The sequence below is a fragment of the Cibotium barometz genome, chromosome 65 (genome assembly GCF_041138505.1).
Source record: "Cibotium barometz isolate CiBa-2024 chromosome 65, ASM4113850v1, whole genome shotgun sequence".
NCBI lineage: Eukaryota > Viridiplantae > Streptophyta > Polypodiopsida > Cyatheales > Cibotiaceae > Cibotium > Cibotium barometz.
In genome coordinates, this window is record NC_141110.1 from 17,033,298 (window position 1) to 17,055,897 (window position 22,600).

A 22,600-nucleotide genomic window follows, 5' to 3' on the forward strand; every position below is an offset into this window, starting at 1 on the left:
CTTGGCAACATTGATGTATGGTGGAAATACATGTAAATCTGGCAAAGCAAACATGTATTTGACAAAGAGGGATGTATTAGCAACCCATGTGCAAGCCTTGAACAATTTTTGGAGCAATTTACATGCATTTGATTGAGTGAAATTACTGGTTTTTTGAGCTCTCACAAAACAGAGAAGAGGAAGCCCAAAATTGATGCATTTGGAGTGAGATTTTGGCAAAAATTGAACCATTGGTGGATTACACATATGCCTAGGTGTGTTGGGCACTCAAATACATCATCAAATAGCAAGTTAATCACTCCCAAAGCCCTCATTTGCAGGCGGCGCAGCCAGACAGGAGAAAACAGAGCAGTTTTTGGTCATTTTGACTACGAGGAGGTCAATTTCTCATTGGGTGCTTGGTTTCTTCCACAACTTCCTTAGCAATTGGTTGCTTTACACCTTGGAGAAGAGGGTTATGTGATTTGTTTGGTCAATGATGCCTAATTGAGCTGGGAATGAGCTGATTAAAACAGGCTATCCACTGGTTGCAGAGAAACAGAGCATTTTAATTGAGCAAATTAATCTTTGGTGTTTTACAATTGGACAAATTCCTCTTACATGGAGTTGATGGACACTATTGCTAAGCCAATGAATGCCTGGTTGCTCAATTTGGTGAAATATTGAAGAAATTAGAGCCAAATCATTACTGGTTTTTCTGGTTTTTCCAAAAACAGAAAAAGGGGTTTTCAAAAATTGATATGTACATATGTCAGATGGTGTTGATACTCAACATTGAGGTTCATTAGGTGTCAATGCAAGTTGCCCATACTTGATTGCACCATTACATTGTGATTTGGAGCCTTGGAAGGCGTGTCAATACAGGGTATCTCGCACTGAGTGAGTCAGTTCATCTCGGATGATTACAGGTTGATTTCCTACATCAAATTTGGAGTTTGTTGGCTACCTTGGAGTATCTAGAACATTCATTGGAGTGTGGTTGAGCTGAGGAAGGCTCATTTACAGATTTGAAGTGTGCGGAAGGTGTATGCATTGAGCAACATGTCGGACAATCCAGTTCAGATTGTTGGTGAGAAGCTGGATAGGAAGAACTTCCAGGCATGGAAGTACAGGATAAAGAGTTTCTTGAAAGGGAAAGGATTTTGGAATCTCATTACAGGTGCTGAGCCTGAGCCTGAGCTACCTCGGCAACCTACACAGCAGTAGCTTATTGCTCATAAGCAATGGTCAGAGAGAGCATTCAAAGTGCTGCATTATTTGTCTATATGCATTTCTGATGCTATGCTCATACACATTCAGGATGCTGAGAATCCCAAAGATGCATGGGATACTTTGGTCAAGATGTTTGATACAGATACGAGTGCTCGCAAGTCTCAATTGCGAGCAGATACACAATGTGAAAAGGAATAAAAGGAGCATACATGATTATGTGCAAGAAATCAAGAAGTTTGCAGATGCATTGGCCACAATAAATGCCCCCATGCCTGATGATGATTTGGTGGATATTACCTTGCGTGGTCTTGGCAAGGAATACAGATCCTTTGATACATCTATCTCAGTGAGGAGTACAGGTCTACCCGACTTCGATGAGTTGGTTTCACTCTTGTTGGTTGAGGAAATCAAGCTCAGTGATTCTTTTCTGGATGCATCTACTAGCCATGATGATGGCAGAAATCAGGCTTTCTACTCGCAGAGAGGCTTTAGAGACAGGGGGAGATTTGCATCACGTGGACGTGGTGGTAATGGTCGTGGATGGCACGATAGACCTCCACAACAGAATTTTCAGCCTTTATATGGTGCTCGAGGTGGTCGTGGATATGCACCTCAGCGAGGCAGAGGTAACCCCCATGGTCGAGGACGTTGGCAAGGCCAACAAAATTCTATGCAAGATGTGGAATGCCATTATTATTGTGGCAAATATGGTCATATGGCGAGAGATTGTTTCCGCAAACAGAATGATTTGAGAGGGGGAAGAGCACAACGTGGTGGTCATTATGGTGGAAACTATGCACAACATGGTGGTAACTATGCATCAAGTAGCAATGATGGAACTGCAAATCATTTGTTTGCCATGAAGCATGTTGTGGGTTCTATGACAACAAATGCTGAGAATGATGACACATGGTATATGGACTCAGGAGCATCAAACCATATGACATGTCATGGTGAATGGTTTGAGCATATGAAGCCAATGGATGTCAAAGGCTATGTGGAAACAGGTGATGATACCCAGCATGTCATTACACATGTTGGGAGTGTACCATTGGTCATGCATAATGGTCAGACAAAGTCTATGTCAGATGTGCTGTATGTGCCTTCGATCACTAAAAGCTTGGCCTCAGTTGGTCAAATGGTAGAACAGGGATTACAGGTTAGATTCAATGAGCATGGATGCTTCGTTGAAGACTTCAAACATGGATGTAGAGTGATTGCTAAAGGCAAGAAAGAAGGAAGACTGTTTAAGCTGGATGCTGGAATTCCTGAGCTAAAATCAGCCATGTTCTCAAAGAGCAAGAATGTGGTACAGGACATTGATATGTGGCATAAGAGGATTGGCCATGTAAATATACAGAGATTAAAGAACATGCAAACAAGAGGCATTGTCAATGGATTGCCTAGGTTCAAATATGATGGACATATGCATGTTTGTGAAGCCTGTCAGTTTGGGAAGCAGGCAAGATTGAGATTTCCTAGAGAAGGAAATATGAGTAACAGGCCACTTGAGATAGTACATAGTGATGTATGGGGTCCTGCACAAAACCCATCTATCAAAGGCAGTTTATACTATGTTACATTCATAGATGATTTCAGCAGGATGACATGGATATACTTTTTGAAAGAGAAGAGTGAAGTGTTGGAAAAATTCATGGATTTCAAAGCTTTTGCAGAAAAGCAGTATGGCTGTTGGATTAAATGTCTGAGGACAGATGGAGGTGGTGAATACACCTCAAAGGCTTTTGAGCATTTCTTGAGGAAGCATGGAATAAGAAGACAATTGACTTGCAGGTATACACCTCAGCAGAATGGTGTGGCTGAAAGAAAGAATAGAGTCATATGTGAAGTGGCAAGGGCAATGCTCAATGAAAAGAGCATGCCAGATTACTATTGGGCAGAAGCATGTGCTACTGCAGTGTATATACTGAACAAAACACCTACAGCAGCCATTCATGGAAGCACGCCAGAGATGCGGCTTACAGGTTACAGGCCAGACATTGGACATCTTAAAGTTTTTGGATGCATAGCTTATGTGCATGTGCCTGATGAAAGAAGAAGGAAGTTGGATCCTAAGGCAGAGAAATGTATATTTGTTGGATATGCACAGGATCGAAAGGCCTACAAGTGTTATAATCCACAAACTAGACAAGTGGTCATCTCACGTGATGTGGTGTTTGATGAGCTTGCTAGTTGGTATAAAGCAAAAGATGAGGGTGTTATTGAGTCACTTGAGGCTTATGTACATGTGAACTTGCCATCACAAGCAAGTTCTAGTTCTACTACTATGTCTGGGCCAGCAGTAGGCAGAAGCTGAGAGTAGCAGTGTACGTCCATGGTCAGGACGTTTGAGGCATGAGAGTGTAAGCACTGGGAGTAGTGCTATGGACAAAGGCAAAAAGAAACTCGAAGGAATTGGAATCACAGGTTATGAGTCATCTAGTTCTGAGAGTTTGGATGAGGAGCTTGGCATACCTGTTTTACGCACACCTCTGGTGCGAGGCAGGACAGATATGTGCCACCACATGCTAGAGTTACAGGTGTACAGAGTGACCCGCAGGCATTGCGGAGATCCCAGAGAGTCAGATATCCTGTTGAATATAGAGATTTTGCTATGCATTATGCATATATGACATCTATGGTGAAGCATGTGGAACCTACATGCTATACAGAGGCTATTGGAGAGCATGTATGGGAAAAAGCAATGGATGTGGAGATGGACGCATTGGTCCATAATGATACATGGGACTTGGTTGCATTACCAAAGGATAAGAATGTTATTGGATGTAAATGGGTTTGGATGTAAATGGGTTTACAAAGTGAAGTGCAAATCTGATGGTTCTATTGAGAGACATAAAGCTAGATTGGTAGCAAAGGGTTATGCACAGACCCAAGGTTTGGATTATGATGAGACGTTTAGTCCAGTGGCTAAGATGGGCGCAGTGAGAGCAGTCATTGCTATGGCTGCAGCTAATGGCTGGGAAATGCATCAGATGGATGTTAAGAATGCATTTCTGAATGGAGATCTACAAGAGGAAGTGTACATGGCACAGCCAGAAGGGTATGTACACCCTAGATATCCCACTCACGTATGCAGGTTGAAAAAGGCATTGTATGGTCTAAAGCAAGCACCTCGTGCTTGGAGTGATAAGATGAGCAGATATCTTATCTCACTTGGTTTCCAGATTTCTACAGCAGATTCTTCAATGTATGTGAAGAAGACACAGCATGGGATTGTTTTACTAGTCATCTATGTGGATGATTTGATTATCACAGGTGATCATGGTGCAGATGTGATGTATGTCAAGAAAGCTTTGAGTGGGCAATTTGACATGAAAGATCTTGGTGAGTTGAGATATTTCCTTGGCATTGAAGTGGTGAAAGATCATGCAGGTACTTGGTTAGTACAGCGCCAATATGTTGGCAAAGTATGGCATGACAGGGTGTAAGCCTATGAGTACACCATTGGAGCAAAATGTGAAGTTACGGGCTGATTATGGCAAGGAATTGGATGATCCTTCTATGTACAGGAAGATGGTTGGTAGTCTCATATATATGACTATCACATGCCCGGATTTGAGTTATGCTGTGGGGCTAGTCAGCCAGTTTATGCAGAGCCCCAGGAAACCACATTTGGATGCAGTGAGACGCATCATGAGATATGTGAAAACCACAGCACATTATGGTTTATTTTATGAGAGTGGTAAAAGCTTGGACATACATGGCTACACAGATGCTGATTGGGCAGGTAGCGCATATGACAGGAGGTCTACTAGTGGATATGCTTTTACACTTGGAAGTGCCGTGGTGAGTTGGAGTAGCAAAAAGCAACCTACAGTTGCTTTATCCAGTACAGAGGCTGAGTACAGGGGTGCAGCCATTGCTACTTGTGAGGCTATATGTTTAAAGAGTCTCTTGGCAGATTTATGTGAGCCTCTTGATGGCAAAGTTGTCATTCATTGTGACAACATGAGCAGTATACAGTTGGCAAAGAATCCAATGTTTCATGCGAGGACCAAACACATAGAGGTCCATTATCACTTTGTCAGAGAAAAGGTGCTGGATGGTACAGTTGATCTTCAGTATGTGAAGACTAATGAGCAGGTGGCAGACATCTTTACGAAGCCACTTAGCAGGGAGAAGTTTGAGTACTTCCGGACTATGTTGGGAGTACATGGGATGAGCTTGAGGGGGAGTGTTGAGAGTCTTGATATCCCAAGCTCATCTACATCTTCATCGGCAGTACATCATGAGCTTGAGAGGGCCTGTTGAGATTCAAGCTCGATGTCAGTGTGAGCCAGCTATGCTATGTGCTGGCAGATTAGGTAGAAACATGTGTGAGACATAAATGACCGCGTGTCCAGCTGGTCATAGTGTGTGGACATTAGCTAGGGTTAGTAGAGTGTGGACACAACTCATTGTGTGTTGTGTGGATTATGGATTAGTGCATTATGCTTTGTGTGAGAGTGGACATGGCTTCCCTCTATGGTTAGGGTTTGCAATATACATTAGGGTTTTCTCCTGTGTGTGTGTCTCCTCCTCCTCTACCGTTCTTTCAACTAAACCAAGAAGAAGAAGAAGTTATGTGCCTACCACTAGATGCCAAAGTAGCAGTAGTGATAAAAATTACAAAGGACATACTTAACAAGGTGTGGGATTGGGCATTGCAAGCCCTGATAGAGATTTATGAACATCTTGCAAGCCGCAATAGGTCATCCATGACCTAGATAAAGATGATGATGTAGACAGGGTGTAGCAACAACAGCTAGTAGGCTAGGAGTTCCCCAAGACAAGTACTTCTAGTGGAAAGGGTAAGAAAATGGAAAATGAAGACCAGAATCTGGCACAAGCACTGAAGGCTACCACTTGGAAGGTAGATATATTGAGAGAGGCTCTCCAAGACAGAGACAAGGCCAAAGAGAAGGCAGAATAGTACAAACAAAAGCTTGAGAGGAGCACTAAATTTAAAATGGATGCCATCAATGAGCTGAACGCACTGGAATTAGAAATGTAGAACTGCATGGATAATGAGAATCAGCTCATAAATAACGGACCTGGAGATTGGGAAAACTACAGAGCTGCCCTCCACATGCAAATAGAGGAAGCAAAGCAAGTGGCAAAAAGGGTGGAGCAGACCCATAAGATAAGGCTACAATGGAAGTTAGAGCTAAAGGAAGCAAAGGAATAAGTGGCCAAACGATTTCCTTGCCACTTATTGTGGATATTGTCTTCAAGTTCTAGCGCACAGGTTGCATTACTGTAGTGCTCAACATATATATAGAAGCGATTTCCTTGTGCCACCTGCTACTATGGAATATCTTATGTCTATTCTCATTGGGAGGATGTCCATAGTTGCAAGGATGTGGATTGAATTTTTTGAGTCTTCCGACTCTAGAAGTGAGGCAAACTCCGAGCTTTCACGTTTCTCTCCCAATTCTTTATGAAAAGTTTGGCACATGTTTAGCTCAATGGTGGTATTTTTGTGGTTATAGAGTCTTTGGCAAAAGTTCCACTGCATATAGGATAAGTTTTCAATGTTCGGTTCACTTTGAGGGTTTCATTCCTTTTCCAAAACATAGATGTGGTCTATGTTCCAATCATTCGGGTCTCTCTCATGAAGGGTCATCCTAGGATGTAATCATAGGATTAGGTTGCTGGGAGAAGTTCATCACCACAAAAGAGTGGTGGAAACTAAGGCCAAAAGTTTTAACTCTTAGGTTTTTCAATAGCCCCATGGTTTTTGATGTGGCTCCATCAACAAGCTTGACTAATTATGCCGGTAGTGTGTCAAGTGGTGATGGTTTGCCCCCACTTTTCCCAGCACAGTGAGATTGGTAATGATGTTAATCCTAGCCCCTCCATCTAAGATGGTGGTGACCTGGCTGTCCTTGTATTTTATAGGAAGGATGGCATTCATGTCATCACTTTCAAAGTAGTGGACTAGCTTATTCACCAGTACCTTCAGAAAGGCTTGGTGAATTGTCTCTCCCTTAGCAGAGTGTTCATCATCCTCTGACTCATCTAGAGTCTTGAATTGGTTGTTCTTTGGATGGAGAAGAATGTTACTTAACGAAGGTTTTCCATGATAGAATGTTTGTTGTTGCCCAGTAGGATTGCTAGGTGTTTCTCGTTGATTTCCCTCTTAGTAGAATGGCAAGATAGTAGCCTGTTTGGTGACAGACCAGTCAGGCAATGCCATGGGAGATGTGTAGTCACCCACCAGAGTTTTTGGGTAAGAACACCAACTTCAGAATGGTCATGGTAGGGGACACATAGAGTACCATTCTACTGAACAAACCTTCACTCACTCCCTTTGTTCTCACTTTGCATCACACCACTAACTGTCTCCCTCACTCTCTCGCACATAGAAAACATGTTCAGTAAAATAGAGACACTATAGACTTCATCCACATAGTGTAGAGAGAAATACAAAACAATAATGAAATGGCAAGCTTGCTCTTAGTTATGTTCCAGAAGTATTGCACATTAATACAGAGCAATTACCCAACAAAGACCACCATTATCTGAGTGTCTATCAGTATAACAACCTTCAAAAAACAACTATCAAATATCAAATGAGAGCATACAATGACTTCACACTTCATACATTACTTCTATCTAAGCATCTATCTCTATTCCTGTCTATCATCGTATTATCCCCCCGTCACTATCTGCAGTGTGACCAGTTTCCCTTTTACATTGAGGCTTTTTTGTTCTTGGCAAAACGACCTCTGGTGGTTACAGTTTTCCACCTCCACACATGTGATATCGAGGTGGTGTTTGAAAAGATGCAAGGGAGAAGCGAACTTGAGCTCTTGCAAACACACACACACTCACACAAACCCTAGAAGGGAACACACAAGGTGAGAGGTTGAAAATTATTCTTCTTCCTCACACAACAAAAGAGGTCTACAAAGAAGATAAAGTGACTAACACACATAATAAAGTGTATACAAGTGGTCCATAATGTGAACACGCTAAGTGGAGTGGATAGGTGTGGACTAGTTGATGTAGTCCAGCTGTAGAAGCTTTGGCAAAGATATGTCGGTGTCAGCTCTACCAAACCCGCCAGTGATGTAAATGTCGAACGGTCATGCAGGCGCCTCGTGAGTGTCAGCTCATGTTGAGCTTGACATCTCAATACTCTCCCTCAAGCTCAACCCCAGCTCATGAACTCCAAGCATATTTGAAAATCTACAGAGCTTCTCATGTAGGCCAAGTCGATGTTGCCTGCCGCCCAAGACTCTCTCCCTTATAAAGTGGTAAGGTACCTCAATGTGTTTTGTCCACGCATGGGAAACTGGGTTCCTACTTTATACTGCTAAGATTGTCATAGTATATGACAACCTTTCTCTCCACAAGTAACCCCAAATCAAGTAGCTTACATAACCAAGCTACCTCACATGCTACCAGTGCAGCTTCTCTGTACTTTGCCTCTGTACTCGACAAGGCAATTGTGGGCTGCTTCTTGCTGCTCTAGGTCACAACAACACTCCCTAATGAAAACATAAATCCACTGGTAGATCTCTTGTCTAAGGTGCTACCTGCCCAATCTGCATCTGTGTACATATATAGCTCCAATGTTACATGTGCTACATAAAACAATGCATAATTAACAATGGCCCTCAAATACGGAAGTATGCGTCGCACACTATCAAGATGTGGTTTGCACAGAACCTACATAAACTAGCTCTCTAAGACAACAGTGTAACTCAAATCTGGCCTGCTGATTGTGACATAGATCAAACTCCCCACAATCTTCTTGTAACATAGTGGGATCCTCCAACACATAACCTGCATTCTCACTAAGCTTGCCATTCTGATCTAATGGCACTGAGATTGACTTACAATCAGCCATTCCATATTTGGACAACATGTCTAATACATACTGTCTCTGTGAGACAGCCAAATACCATCAGGTGTGCGAATGACCTCAATTCCCAAAAAGTAGCGTAGATCTCCCAAATCCTTCATCTCAAACTTCTTTTTGAGAAGACTTTTCACATGCTCAATCTCATCCAAGTTGTCATCCCCAACAATAAAATCATCTACATAGATGGTGATGATCACAATGCCCTTATCACTCTTGCCCACATACAAAGAGTGATCTGCATCTACCATATGAAAACCAATAGTGACAAGATACTCAGCAATCTTGTCATGCCATGCTCGTGGAGCTTGCTTTAGCCCATACAAAGCCTTACAAAGCTTACATACATACTTCGGGTGACCTATATCCTCAAAACCAGGTGGCTGATCCATATAGACTTCTTGCAAGTCACCATGCAAGAACGCATTTTTTACATCCATCTGATGTAAAAACTAGCCTTTAGCTACAGCCACTGCAATCACAACTCTCGTAGTTGCCATCTTTAAAATTGGTGCAAATGTCTCCTCATAATCAATCCCATGTGTCTGCGCATATCCTTTGGCTACCAATCTAGCCTTTTACCTGCTTATGCTACCATCACTGTTATGTTTCACCTTATATACCCACTCACAACCAATAGCTTTCTTGCCTTCAAGCAATGGCACCAAGTCCCAAGTCTCATTTCCATACAATGCATCCATCTCCTCATCCATAGCTTTCTTCTAACACACATTTCCAATAGCCTCATCAAAACATGTGGGTTCTACAACAACCTGCACAACTTTTGCCATATAAGCATAGTGATGTGCCACATAACCATCATAAGACAACCTCTGCACAGGGTTTTTGACTCTTCCAGATCTTTATAACTTTGCATTCATGGCTTCCATAGCCTTCTTCACACCAGGTGTCCTGATTGCTAGAATCCCAAGTTCCACTAGACTCTTCATCAACAAGAGAATGCCTTGCAAAAATATCAGGCATACTAAGGGGCTCAACCACTTTCTCTTTGCCTTTATGTGATGTACGAACTACAATTCCAAGACTAGTATTATGACGCAGCTGTGCCACTCCATGGTCTATCAACAGAACCACTAGATGAGGACTCTCTTGGTCCACTCAATGATTATGATTGCTTTCTTACATTATGTGCAACCCCATTTCAACTTACATCAGCCCCAACAATATCTTTTTCAGTAGCATACCAACTACTCATCTCATCAAATACAACTTCCCTGCTTACCCTCAATTCATGTGTAGTAGGATTATAGCATCTATATCCCTTTTGCTCAAGGGAATACCCAATAAACACACATTTTTCTATCTTTGGATCTAGCTTAGTACGCAACTCATTTGGCACATCATGCACATATGCAATACATCCAAAAACTTTCAAGTGAGATACATCAAGTTTCTTGCCAGTAAACTTCTCCTCTGGTGTTACATCATGTATTGCTATAGTAGTAGGAGTCATGTTCATGATATAAACTGTTATAGACACAGTCTTAGCCCAATATCTATGTGGCATATTCTTCTATGTTATCAATGCTCATGCTATCTCTACAATGTGCCTATTTTTTTGCTTAGTAACTCCATTTTTCTACGAAGTGTATCTACATGTAAATTTTCTCTGAATGTCATTCTTTCGTAAGAATTAAGAGAACTCATTGGAGAAGTATTCTCCACCTCCATCTGACCTTAGGCACTTCACATGCTTTCTTGTCTGTTTTTCAGCCATCACTCTAAAATTCTGAAAATGAGTGAACACTTCACTCTTCTCCTTCATGAAATATACCCACACTTTCCTTGTGTGGTCATCAATAAATGTTATATAGTATTTGCAGCCACCCATAGACATAGTCTTCACAAGACCCCATACATCTGAATGCACAACATCTAGTACATTCTTGCTCACATTTGACCTCTTCCACCTGTGTGTTGTTGTTGTGAATCCTAGGATTGTTTGCTGCTACTACTGTGACCATAATTTTGATTACCTATTTGGCCACCACCTTTGCCACGTCCACCATGATCTCTACCTTTGCCACGTCCACCGTGACCTCTACCTCTTCCTTTACCTACACTTGTGTAGAAGGCCTAGTGCTTTAAATTGTTTTTGTTTTGTGAATACTATTGATCTTCACCCAAATTCTTCTCTTCAATGATTAGCATTAACACCAAAACTGTGAAGTTGAAAATGTTCTCTCGAGTCTGAATAGATGTCTTGAACGCCTTGTATTGTGGCCCGAGACCACGTAGAGACACTTCCACGTTATCATCATCATCAATAGAAACACCAATTGATGTAAGGGATTCCATAATGCCCTTAATCTTCAAGGCATAATTATTCACAAACATATTTTTCTTCTCCATAGTAAGGTGACTTGACATCCTATATATGCCCAATCATGGTGTCCTATATACTAAGAGAAAGCCAATACATGACTTTTCTTGCTCCTTGATTCCAATCCTTGAAATCTTTTACATCTGCAGCAGTTGGATTAATCTGTCTCATAACCAGTGACCTCAATTTATATACATACGCCCAATGGCAACTTCAAGACCTCTTTGCAGTACACACACTGTTTGCACAACCAATCGGCAGTTCTAAAAACATAGCTCTACAGAGAATCAAAACTTACCTGCAGTGCCCGTGGGGGTGAACGCCTTGTGAACTGAAAAACGGAGATCTAGACGCGCCCGAAACACGTTTTCGGCCTAAATTTTTTTTATCCAATAGACATAATTTGTTGCCCTGTAGCTCTGCTCCCGCGAAGAAAACTCCTCAATCGGATTTCGTTTGTCGGTGCCTCCGGAAGAGCTCCCAATAAAGGGTGTAGTAGCCAGCACAAAGGGGAAGAGTAGATGAAGCTCTTACCCTCGTACCACTTCCTGTGCTTCTCTTGGCTGCTGCTACTGCTCAGCCCTGAGTATGAACCAGGCTTTGATACCATGAAAAGATGTAGGAGAGAAGACAGCTTGAGCTCTTGCAACACACACACACACACACACACTCACATAAACCCTAGAAGAGAACACACAACAAAAGAGGTGAGAGGCTGAAAATTCTTCTTCTTCCTCACACAACAAAAGAGGTCTACAAAGAAGATAAAGTGACTAACACACATAATAACGTATATAAAAGAGGTCCATAATGTGAACACGCTAAGTGGAGTTGATAGGTGTGGACTAGTCGATGTAATCTAGTTGTAGAATCTTTAGCGAAGATATGTTGGTGCCAACTACCAAACCCGCCAGTGATGTAAATGTCGAACGGTCATGCAAGTGCCTCATGAGTGTCAGCTCATGTTGAGCATGACATCTCAATAGTGTTCACAATGTGGGGAGTGGGTTGCTTGTGCCTTCTACCACCAATGAGCTGCTGGGTGCAACAACAACATAGGTGAAGCATTTTGCCATCTCACTACCACAGAGGCCAGCACCGCATATGCCCCCACGCATATGCCCCCATTGGCATCCTGGTGTTATACCATTGTATCTAGAAGTAGCTATAGCTGATATGCACCATCAAATGAAATCTCTTTAACAAGATCCATGTGGCTTAACCCTATACATCCATGTGGCTTAACCCTATACATCCATGACAAATAATATAGAGAGGCCTTGGAGTTTTATTAGTCCATAAAGCCAACACTTGAGGTCAAGAATGAGGAAGAGGACACCAGTGACACTACTAAGGACCAAGACGATGATGATGCATCTGGTAACAAATACCTATCCACTCAAGGGAGCCCCCCCAGTAGAAACAAGAAGTGGTCCTAGCTTACCTTCCCACATGGCCCTTCACCCCATCAAGAGGAAGGCCTCCTAGTAGGAACAACAAGTGGTCCTAGCTTACCTTCCCACATGGCCCTTCACCATCAGAGGGCCCCTCTCCCTCTACACCCCTCTCTTTGCCTTCACTTCACCACTTGCCTCTCCAACTCTGCCATCACCCTCCTCATCTCCCAAGCCGACCCGACCACCACCGATTTCTCTGGAGGACGTCCTCAATGGACTTACCAAGGCCTCAACCTCACAAGATACCCCTTTCTCCCACCACAGGTCTTGGAAGAAGGTGAGATCCTCGAAGCCCCTACTGTCAAAGAACAATAACAACAAATGCACCCACCTAACTTCCCATTAAACTAGCAAGATCCTCTCAAAGAGAAAGATATTGATGGAGCACATAGAATATTGGACTAGTGTGAACAATACGTGGAACCTTCCTCTGATACTAAAAAAATCATTGATTACCTCTATATAAGCCTTATCAAGTTTTATATAGAGTAGAAGTTCCATTAATGGTGGTCACAATCTCATCACAAGAGGGATAGGGGGGTATAAAAGGCCATAGGAGGCCAAGTGTTAGAAAGAGTACTATTATGCCCCGTGATATCTCACGATTAGCCCTCTTTACTTTTTGATAGAATGTAGATGGGACTAGGACCTTTTCAAGTAGGAGCTAGAGAAAAACCCGAAGCTATAGTTCAACTTCCCATGGATACCTCCACCTCCATCATGACTACCCCTCATCCTACATGAAGAATGGATGCTTTGCACCATGCACAAGCTGATCCAAAATTACGACATTATGCCAAACCTAGATATGGTCACCACCATCTGATTTTTATAGGCTTATCATTGTCCTTTTGGTGGAATTTCTAGACTAGTGCATTTGATGAAGGTCAACAGGGCATGGCCTTTGACTTTGACAAGGGTCCCTCACTTTTCGAAATACTCAACTAAGCAAGTACATCAAATATAAGGCTACCATATGCTCACTTTCAAAGACATGTTCGAAACCACCTTCTGGACATTCCACAAAAGCTTCCATCACACCACCCAGTACACAAACTCCCACTTTGACTTTGACTAGAACTTCAATGGCTTTTACCCCACTAGCCTCCCATGGAGCTTCACTGCCAATTCCAAGGAAGGAAACATGATTAGGGTGGGGGTATGTTAACCATAGGGGGGCTAACAAATAGTATTAAGGTCCAAAAGAGAAGAGACAATGAGGAAATATAGATTAAGGACACATACAAGTAGTTTGAATGGGTATTAATGCACCCTAACATCAAGGGTTTTTTCAAGTTAAAACAAATGAAAAAGGGGATTGGATAAAGCATTGGAAAGTGAGAATAATAGACTTTAGAAGTAGAAATATTAGTGGAATTACAACAATAGAGGTATTAATCCAACATGTGTATATGCACAAAGAAATCTCCCTACATCCTAATAATCAAATTACAATGCACAAGCCTAATGGTAAGAATATGACTTTTTGATTAGTTAGCACATTGCTTTTGTATTTAAATTTTGGAGATAAAAATATAGCATGTCTGGTATATCTTTCAACATTATATCCATCAACAGCTGGAGAATGGCAATCTATAAAGTGCTTAAGTGTAAAGCTAAATGTTTTTCATGCTAAAATTGAAACTTTGTTATACGAGGAAGAAAATGCTAGCTTCTTAGCAGCACAACATGTCTTTTTCTATGATTCCTTGTATGTTATGCCATTAAGGATTATTAAGTATGGTAGTTTCTTGTAGACCATGTCACTCCCATCACTGTTAGGTCTGAAATAGCCACAACCTACTATGAATATGATTGAAGCTTGCAACATAAAGCTTATTAATAGTGTGTAAGCTTCAATGAAACCAAATAGAGGCTCAAAAGACATTCACCTAGTTTATTCTCTTCAGTTATTTCGTTCATTTATTTATCTAACTTGTGAAGAAATGAAGAGAATTAAGATTATATATAATTACAAAAGTTTAACTAAAGATTGGATGAAACATCTCACGTGAGAAACAAGATACAAAGAGAATCTATCAAAGAGGATGTGTAATGAGAACAAGGACTGTTTTCAGGACACCTAGCAGTGATCCAGTTGTACATAGGTCTACGAGTGTTAGGTATCCTGTTGATAGGTTGAGATATGATGGATGTACAGCCCATCATTATGCTTACATAGTGAAAGCAATACATGAATTTTAGCCCATTGTTTTGAGCAAGTACTTGGAAATAAGAAATGGGAAGATGCCATGAATAAGGAGATGGCAGTACTGGATACAAATGCAATATGGGAGTTAGTGCCTTTGCCTAAGGAAAAGAAGGCAATTGGATGTAAGTGGGTGTATAAAGTCAAGCATAACGCTGATGGTTCTGTGAGGAGGTATAAGGCAAGATTGGTGGCCAAAGGTTATGTTACAGGTATATATTTTATCATATTTTTGATGAATTAATAATTGTATAAAAATATGTTTAATTTAATTTGTGCAGGATTCGGCTTAATGAAATGTGCAAGTGAGTATACGATTAATATATATGCAAATGTGTACAAAGTTATTTTATGTAACAAGGCCCAATAGCAATTATATTTGGTAAAGGGTTTTTTATGTACAAACCTTAGGGATTTTGGTATGATTAAAAATATGTAAGCAATACTCCAAAAGTGGGAAAAGCAAGCCCAATTTGTACGCTCATCTATTCTTAGCTCCTTGGGCTATTTTTATGAATAAAATTCTCTAGATACTCATGTTGTGGAAGTGGAGCTACATGGCATGGGGGGGGGGGGGGGGGGAGGGACGGAGGGAGGGAATTGCACCCAATCTTGTCTTGATGGTGATGTTATTTTATTTTCCTTTCTTTGTGTTATGCTATGTTATTTGATTTCAATTTAATTCAAGTTTTTGTTTTAATTTTTGATGTATTTTATGAGTTTTAAATTATTTCTTCAAGAAGTACAAAAAGGGTCTAGTGAGAGTGGTATCAGAGATTTGGTTTAATTTAAAGACTTGTGGACAGAGAGGTGAAAAAGACAAAGACAGAGGTGATTTTGGTAATTTTTTGAATCTAAATTGAAGAAGAACACATTTATGGAAATTGAAGAAGAACACATTTATGGATGTATGCTTATGTATGGTTGAAAGAAGGCTTGTTTTTAACCATTGAATAACGGATCTCCATCAATCTATTGCCCAAAGGGTAAAACTAAGTGGAAAACCATTCAGTGGGTTTCCCAAAACCACAAAACCACCTTCCTCGATACTAATCCTCTTCATAATTTGTTCGTATGGATTGAATTAGCAAGGAGAGGAGCATGTAGAGCCATAGCCCAGATTGCTAAACCACTACGACAATAGGAAATCCATCATGGAGGGATGAGGGTTGTGCAGAGAATTTGTTTTTCAAAATTACTTTTGGGATTTTATTTTTCTCCTCCTCAGTTGAGTGCTGGGCACAAATATCTTTACCCAAGTTTGAGGGTAAGCTAGAAAAAAAATAAAATAAAATTATATATATATATATATATATATATATATATATATATATATATATATATATATATATATTATTTCTCTCCACCCATTCTCCTTTGACGGCGGCTAACGGCAGCGTAGTGCAGAGTTGAATTTTTCTCTCTCTTTCCTCACGCGGGCGGACATTTCCTTCCCTCTGGCTGTGATACGCGGGTTTCACAAAGACGAGAAATTTTAATTATTTCAATTCAAAGCTTTGTTGATAAAGCTTCAACAAATCTTTTAAAGATAAAGATTTGTAAAGCTTTATAAAATATCTTCTTTTGGCGCATTCCTACAGTATTATGAAGCAATTTGATATATCTATATATATATCTATATATATATATATATATATATATATATATATAGATTTAAAGCCTTAAAAGTTTATGAAAATAAGCTTTAAAGCTTATGCCTCCCATAATATTTAAATTTCTAAAAACTTCAAAAAGAAAATTTAAAAAAAAAAGCTTCATGCTTTAAACATTGGCTGTCTCGGCGCATGAGTATGGAGGGGGGACTGACTATGATAAGCCTACTTCAAAGCTTTACTAAGCTTTTACTAAAGCTTAATTATAAAGCTTTCAAAAGCTCTAGATTAAGGTCCAATTTAGGCTTTATATCTGCTTTATTTTTGTCTACTCTTAGTGTTTTCATTTTGACCAAAGCAAGTTATTTTAGCTGAGAGCTAATAATATGGATATTTCTAGATATCAAATCAATTCTTCTAGAGTTATAAGTTTAAAAAGATTTGTTTATTTAACCATCTCAAAAAGCTTTTAATCGTTTTCAAATTCAAACCTTATGCACTAAAACTTTAAATGGCCTAAATCCTTGAGCATAAATTTTATGCAAGGGTTTTGAAAGCTTATGTATAGGTATACCCTTATTTCCTTTGCAAAAAGCATGAATCAAAACCTTCTATAAACCAGGAGATCGAAGAAACGATTAGCAAAGACTTCTATCTTGTGACCTTAAGGCAAAAAGAAAAAGAAAACCTCAAAAAGCTTTAACTTTTGGGAGTAAGACCTTCTTTCAAGGCTTAGAAGAGACCCTAAATTCTTTGTTCCAGTCTAATTATTTTTGTGATGCAAAGATTACAATATTTTTAGGATATTTACAATAATGTGCGAAACTTCAAGAGTTTTCATATTTTTATTATTGTGATATATTAGAACACCACTTTTATTGTTTTATTCTCAACTCATCACACCTTGAGGTATTTTTTCTTATTTGTGAATATTAACTGCATCACTCATATCTACATGTGTTTATCTAACACTTTACCATGTAGATGTAATTCCCCAACATCATATGAGTACGTATTCAATCCATTCATTAATTGCATTATGTGCTTAAAATTGATAATAATTAATTCAAGATATATGAATCGTGGAACTACTTTTAAATTGTCTGGTACCATGTAGCTTGTGTAATAATATTTCTCTTTCAGAATGATTCCACCACTCCCAACAAAGCTATTCGACACTTGCAAGTAAGTTGTTATCCTTCATAACTTAGTGAATAATTCTTTTAATATATTTTTTTGGTATGCTTTATCTTCCAAACAGTCATTCGAAGACCTTCCAAGTAAGTTTCTCATCTCTATTCTTACCATAATGATTATGCTTAAATAATTATGCATAGAATTTCAATTCATACTACTCTAAGTTCTATTTCTTATCAAGTCATAATTTAATATAATCCTAATTATATTTGAAAGAATAATTATGTTTCAATCCGTTCACATTGTTTCTCATTTTTCTCATCGTAGAGCATCATTGCAATTACATATATATATATATATATATATATATATATATATATATATATATATATATATATATATATATAAGGTACGACTCTCTTATGCTTCGATTTCATGTTTATTATTTCAACTACAAATGTAAATTAATCTTTCATCATCTAGAGTTATTCATTTAATCAAACTGTTTAGAACCATTACTTGTCATTCATATTTTATCAAATTTATCCATTCTTCATTTATAATCTCACATCCTCTCAAACAACCTTTCCAACTCAAGGTTAGTATTTTCCTATCCTTATAACCATAACCAATTTTACTTTTATTCTTATAATGTTAAGTTTTTCATGAGATTTTGTTTAATAACTTTATATACCCTATCCATAGAAGTAATAATAACTTACATCCCTTTCGAGTGTTAATATTATTTTTGACAAATTATTTCTATGATACGAGGTATGTCTATACATACACTTCTTTTTACTTTTTCATAAATATTTCTATAATATTTTTACAACCTAAGAACCTAATTAATAAACCATAGATTCAACATTAATATTAGTTCAAGTTTAGTAACTTAAATAAAATTTCTAAATAGAGAAAATTTGTGTCGAAATTTAAGTTTCAGAGGGAGCTGGCTACTCCGCCCCTCAAACTTCTATTATGAAGGAAGTGATGTATGGAATTAATCTGGTGGTATGGGACATTAGATTGGTTTCATATACTTACTCCAGACACATTTATGTCTTCTATCTTTTTACCATCCTATGTGTGTATGTACAACGCGCCTATGTGGTATGGGACACTTCAACTGGTCTTACATACATTCACTTGATTGGTTCATTGCATATGCATTATGTGTAGATCTAGTCTTCTACACCAATCATGAATATATCCTCTCATGCATGTATGTAACTGTATATCGGGGACACCTGTATATGTCATGCTTTTGAAACTCCATTGTTTGTTTCAGTTGGTTCATAATGGAGGGGTGATTCCCGGGGTACTTACACCTGCTGGCAAATATGTGTGTGGCTACCTCCACTATTTGTTTCAATTGGTTCGTATATGGAGGGGTGATTCCTGGGGTACTTATGCTTGGCAAACATGTGTGTGGCTGTTATTTGATTATTTATGGGTTGTCTATATCTTAAGATGAATTTGGGATTAATTGATGTGTTCAATTAATTATTTAACTAACGTGGATAGTGTCTGAGTATAGCAACGAAAAGTGCAAGGGTACCAATTGAGGTGTCGCACTGCATGAGATGTGCGAGAGTACCGATTGAGGTGTTGCACTATACGAGGGTACCGATTGAGGTGTCGTATAGCTGGTGGATTGAGAGGTGGTGTGAAGATGATGATCATGTTTCTTTTATATTAAACTTTTTGTACATGTTTTTTATGACGATCACCAATTTTGGTGTCGCATGAGTTTTCTTGATTGGTATTCCATGTCCATAAGAAACTCTGAGCCATGCCTTTGTGCCTCTGAGCCATGTTCGGACCTCTCAGTTTACTTTGCAGGTTATGACATCAACAATCTTGTTCTCTCGGCATTTTTCTTACACAATTGAGGACAATTTCTTCCTCAAATGGGAGGACTGTTACAGGTATATATTTTTTATTATATTTTTGATGAATTAACAATCGTATAAAAATATGTTTAATTTAATTTGTGCAAGATTCGACTTAATGAAATGTGCAAGTGAGCACAAGATTAATATATGTGCAAATGTGTAAAAAGTTATTTTATGTAATAAGGCCCAATAGCAATTATATTTGGGTAAAGGGTTTTAGGTTTTATATGTACAAATCTTAAGGATTTTGGTATGATTAAAAATATGTAAAGAAATACCCCAAAAGTGAAAAAAGCAAGCCCAATTTATACGCTCATCTATTCTTAGCTCCTTAGGATATTTTTAGGAATACAATTCTCTAAATACTCATGTCGTGGAAGTGGAGCTACACGGCATGGGGGGAGAGATTGCACCCAATCTTGTCTTGATGGTGATGTTATTTTATTTCCCTTTCTTTGTGTTATGCTATGTTATTTGATTTCAATTTAATTAAAGTCTTTGTTTTAATTTTTGATGTATTTTATGAGTTTTAAATTATTTATTCAAGATATTTATTCAAGAAGTACAAAAAGGGTCCCGTGTGAGAGGCTATGCGCAGACTTATGGCATTGACTATGAAGAGACATTTAGCCCAGTTATAAAGAATGGCAACCGTGAGAGCTGTCATTGCTATGACTGTAGCAAAGGGTTGGTCTTTACATCAGATGGATGTAAAGAATTTCTTCTTGCATGGTGATTTGCAAAGAAGAAGTTTACATGATGTAGCCACCAGGTTATGAGAGTGATGCACACCACCCAGATTTTTTGTGTAGGTTATGCAAAGCCTTGTATGGCTTGAAGCAGGCACCTAGAGAATGGTCAAACAAGATCGAGGAGTATCTTGTTACCATTGGATTTTAGATATCCAATGTAGATTTGTCACTTTATGTGAAAAAGACAGATAGAGGGATCATGCTATTAGTCATCTATGTAAATGACTTGATTATCACTGGTGATAGTGATGTTGACATACATAATGTCAGGAGCCTTTTGAAGTAAAAGTTTGAGATGAAGGATTTGGGTGAGCTTTTGGGTGAGCTGTGATATTTTTTGGACATAGAGATGGTGAGATCACCTCATGGCATTTTGTAATTGTATAGGCAATATGGCTTGGACATGTTGTCCAAGTATGGTATGACAAGCTGTAAGCCTATTTCAGTGCCACTGGAGCAGAACACAAAGATTTTCATAGATACAGGTGAGCTTTTTGAGGACCCCACTACATATAGGTGCATAGTGGGTAGCTTGATCTATATGATCATTACTAGGCCAGACTTGAGTTATGTTGTTAGACTTGTGAGTCAGTTTATGTAGGCCCTTAGGAAGCCACTCTTGGATGCAGCTAGACTGATTCTCAGGTACATAAAGTCCACAGTTGATCATGGACTTTTCTATGAGACTGGTATATAGATACAACTACATGGATACACAGATGCTGATTGTTGGGCTCGTAGTGTTGCAGAGACAAGAGATCTACAAGTGGATTTATGTTCTCATTTGGGAGTGCTGCTATGAGTTGGAGTAGTAAGAAGCATCCAACAGTTGCCTTGTCTCGAGTACAGAAGTAAAGTACAGGGGTGCTAACGAGACGACAGCTTGTGAGGTAGCTTGGTTTCAGATGCTACTTGGTGACATGCATGAGCCCGTGGATAGGGTAGTTGTCATTTATTGTGACAACATGAGTAGCATACAATTGTCTAGTAACCCAATACACCATGCTAGAACAAAGCACATTGAGGTGTACTATCACTTTGTGAGGGAGAAGGTTCTAGCAAGTGATGTAGATCTGGTATATGTCAGCACAACCGATCAGGTAACTAACATCTTCACGAAGGCATTGGGCACAGAGAATCTCCACGGGTTTAGGAGCTTACTTGGAGTGAAGTGTGTGGAGTTGAGCTCGAGGGGGAGTGTAACTAAGATATAAACCTCAACTCTAGTGCTATGGCAGACATTGATGATGCGCTTTGGAGACAGCTTCCGCACTTATGCCACTGGCATAGTTGGTGAGATTATGGTTGATATGCCACCAGCAGTGAATGACAAGCTGTGTGTGACTTACTAGAGTTATGGCATAGTTATAGCGCCAACTCATATAGACAGGTTCACACTATAGACTGAATACTTTGTATGTTGTTGTAGGAAAGTACTTTCCCTTTATATATGTACTCTTATCTTTTAGTTATATGATTGTAGAGAAGAGAAGAATATAGAAGACAATTCAGCCATCCATCTCTCTTGTGTCTTGCACTCTTTTGTGTGTGTGTGTGTGTGTGTGTGTGTGTGTGTGTGTGTGTGTGTTTGTGTTTGTGTTTTCTCACAAGGAACTCAAGCTCTCTCTCTCTCCCCCACATTCTCTTTATATCATAAGTTATAAGAAAGCAGTTTCATTGAAATACAAACATTGTTTTCAGAAGTCTTGGCAAAAGGGGTTAATACTCCAAGAGCATATGTGACAAGCAAAAATATCTTTACTATGTATAAAACTTGTAGAGAAGCTTTATGTTAGAATCAGATAACATCTACATGTAAATTATTTTAGGAACTGTAATTTTAATAGATTTAAATAGAAAATTTTTCAATAAAACTTAGAAGTCCAAGGTAGAGTTAAAAGTAACTATTGATATTGGAGCAAGGGAATCTCACCTTTAATAGATGATTTGTTTGCTACAAAATGAAATGTGAAAATTGTTATAATATAAAGTGTAAAACATTTTATATTCCTTTAAGAACATGTGTAGGATTTGAGATGAATATCTTGTCAAGTGTAAGTGATATTTAAGATAATCTAAGTAAGAAAAGTCTTCATCGATCCAGTGTT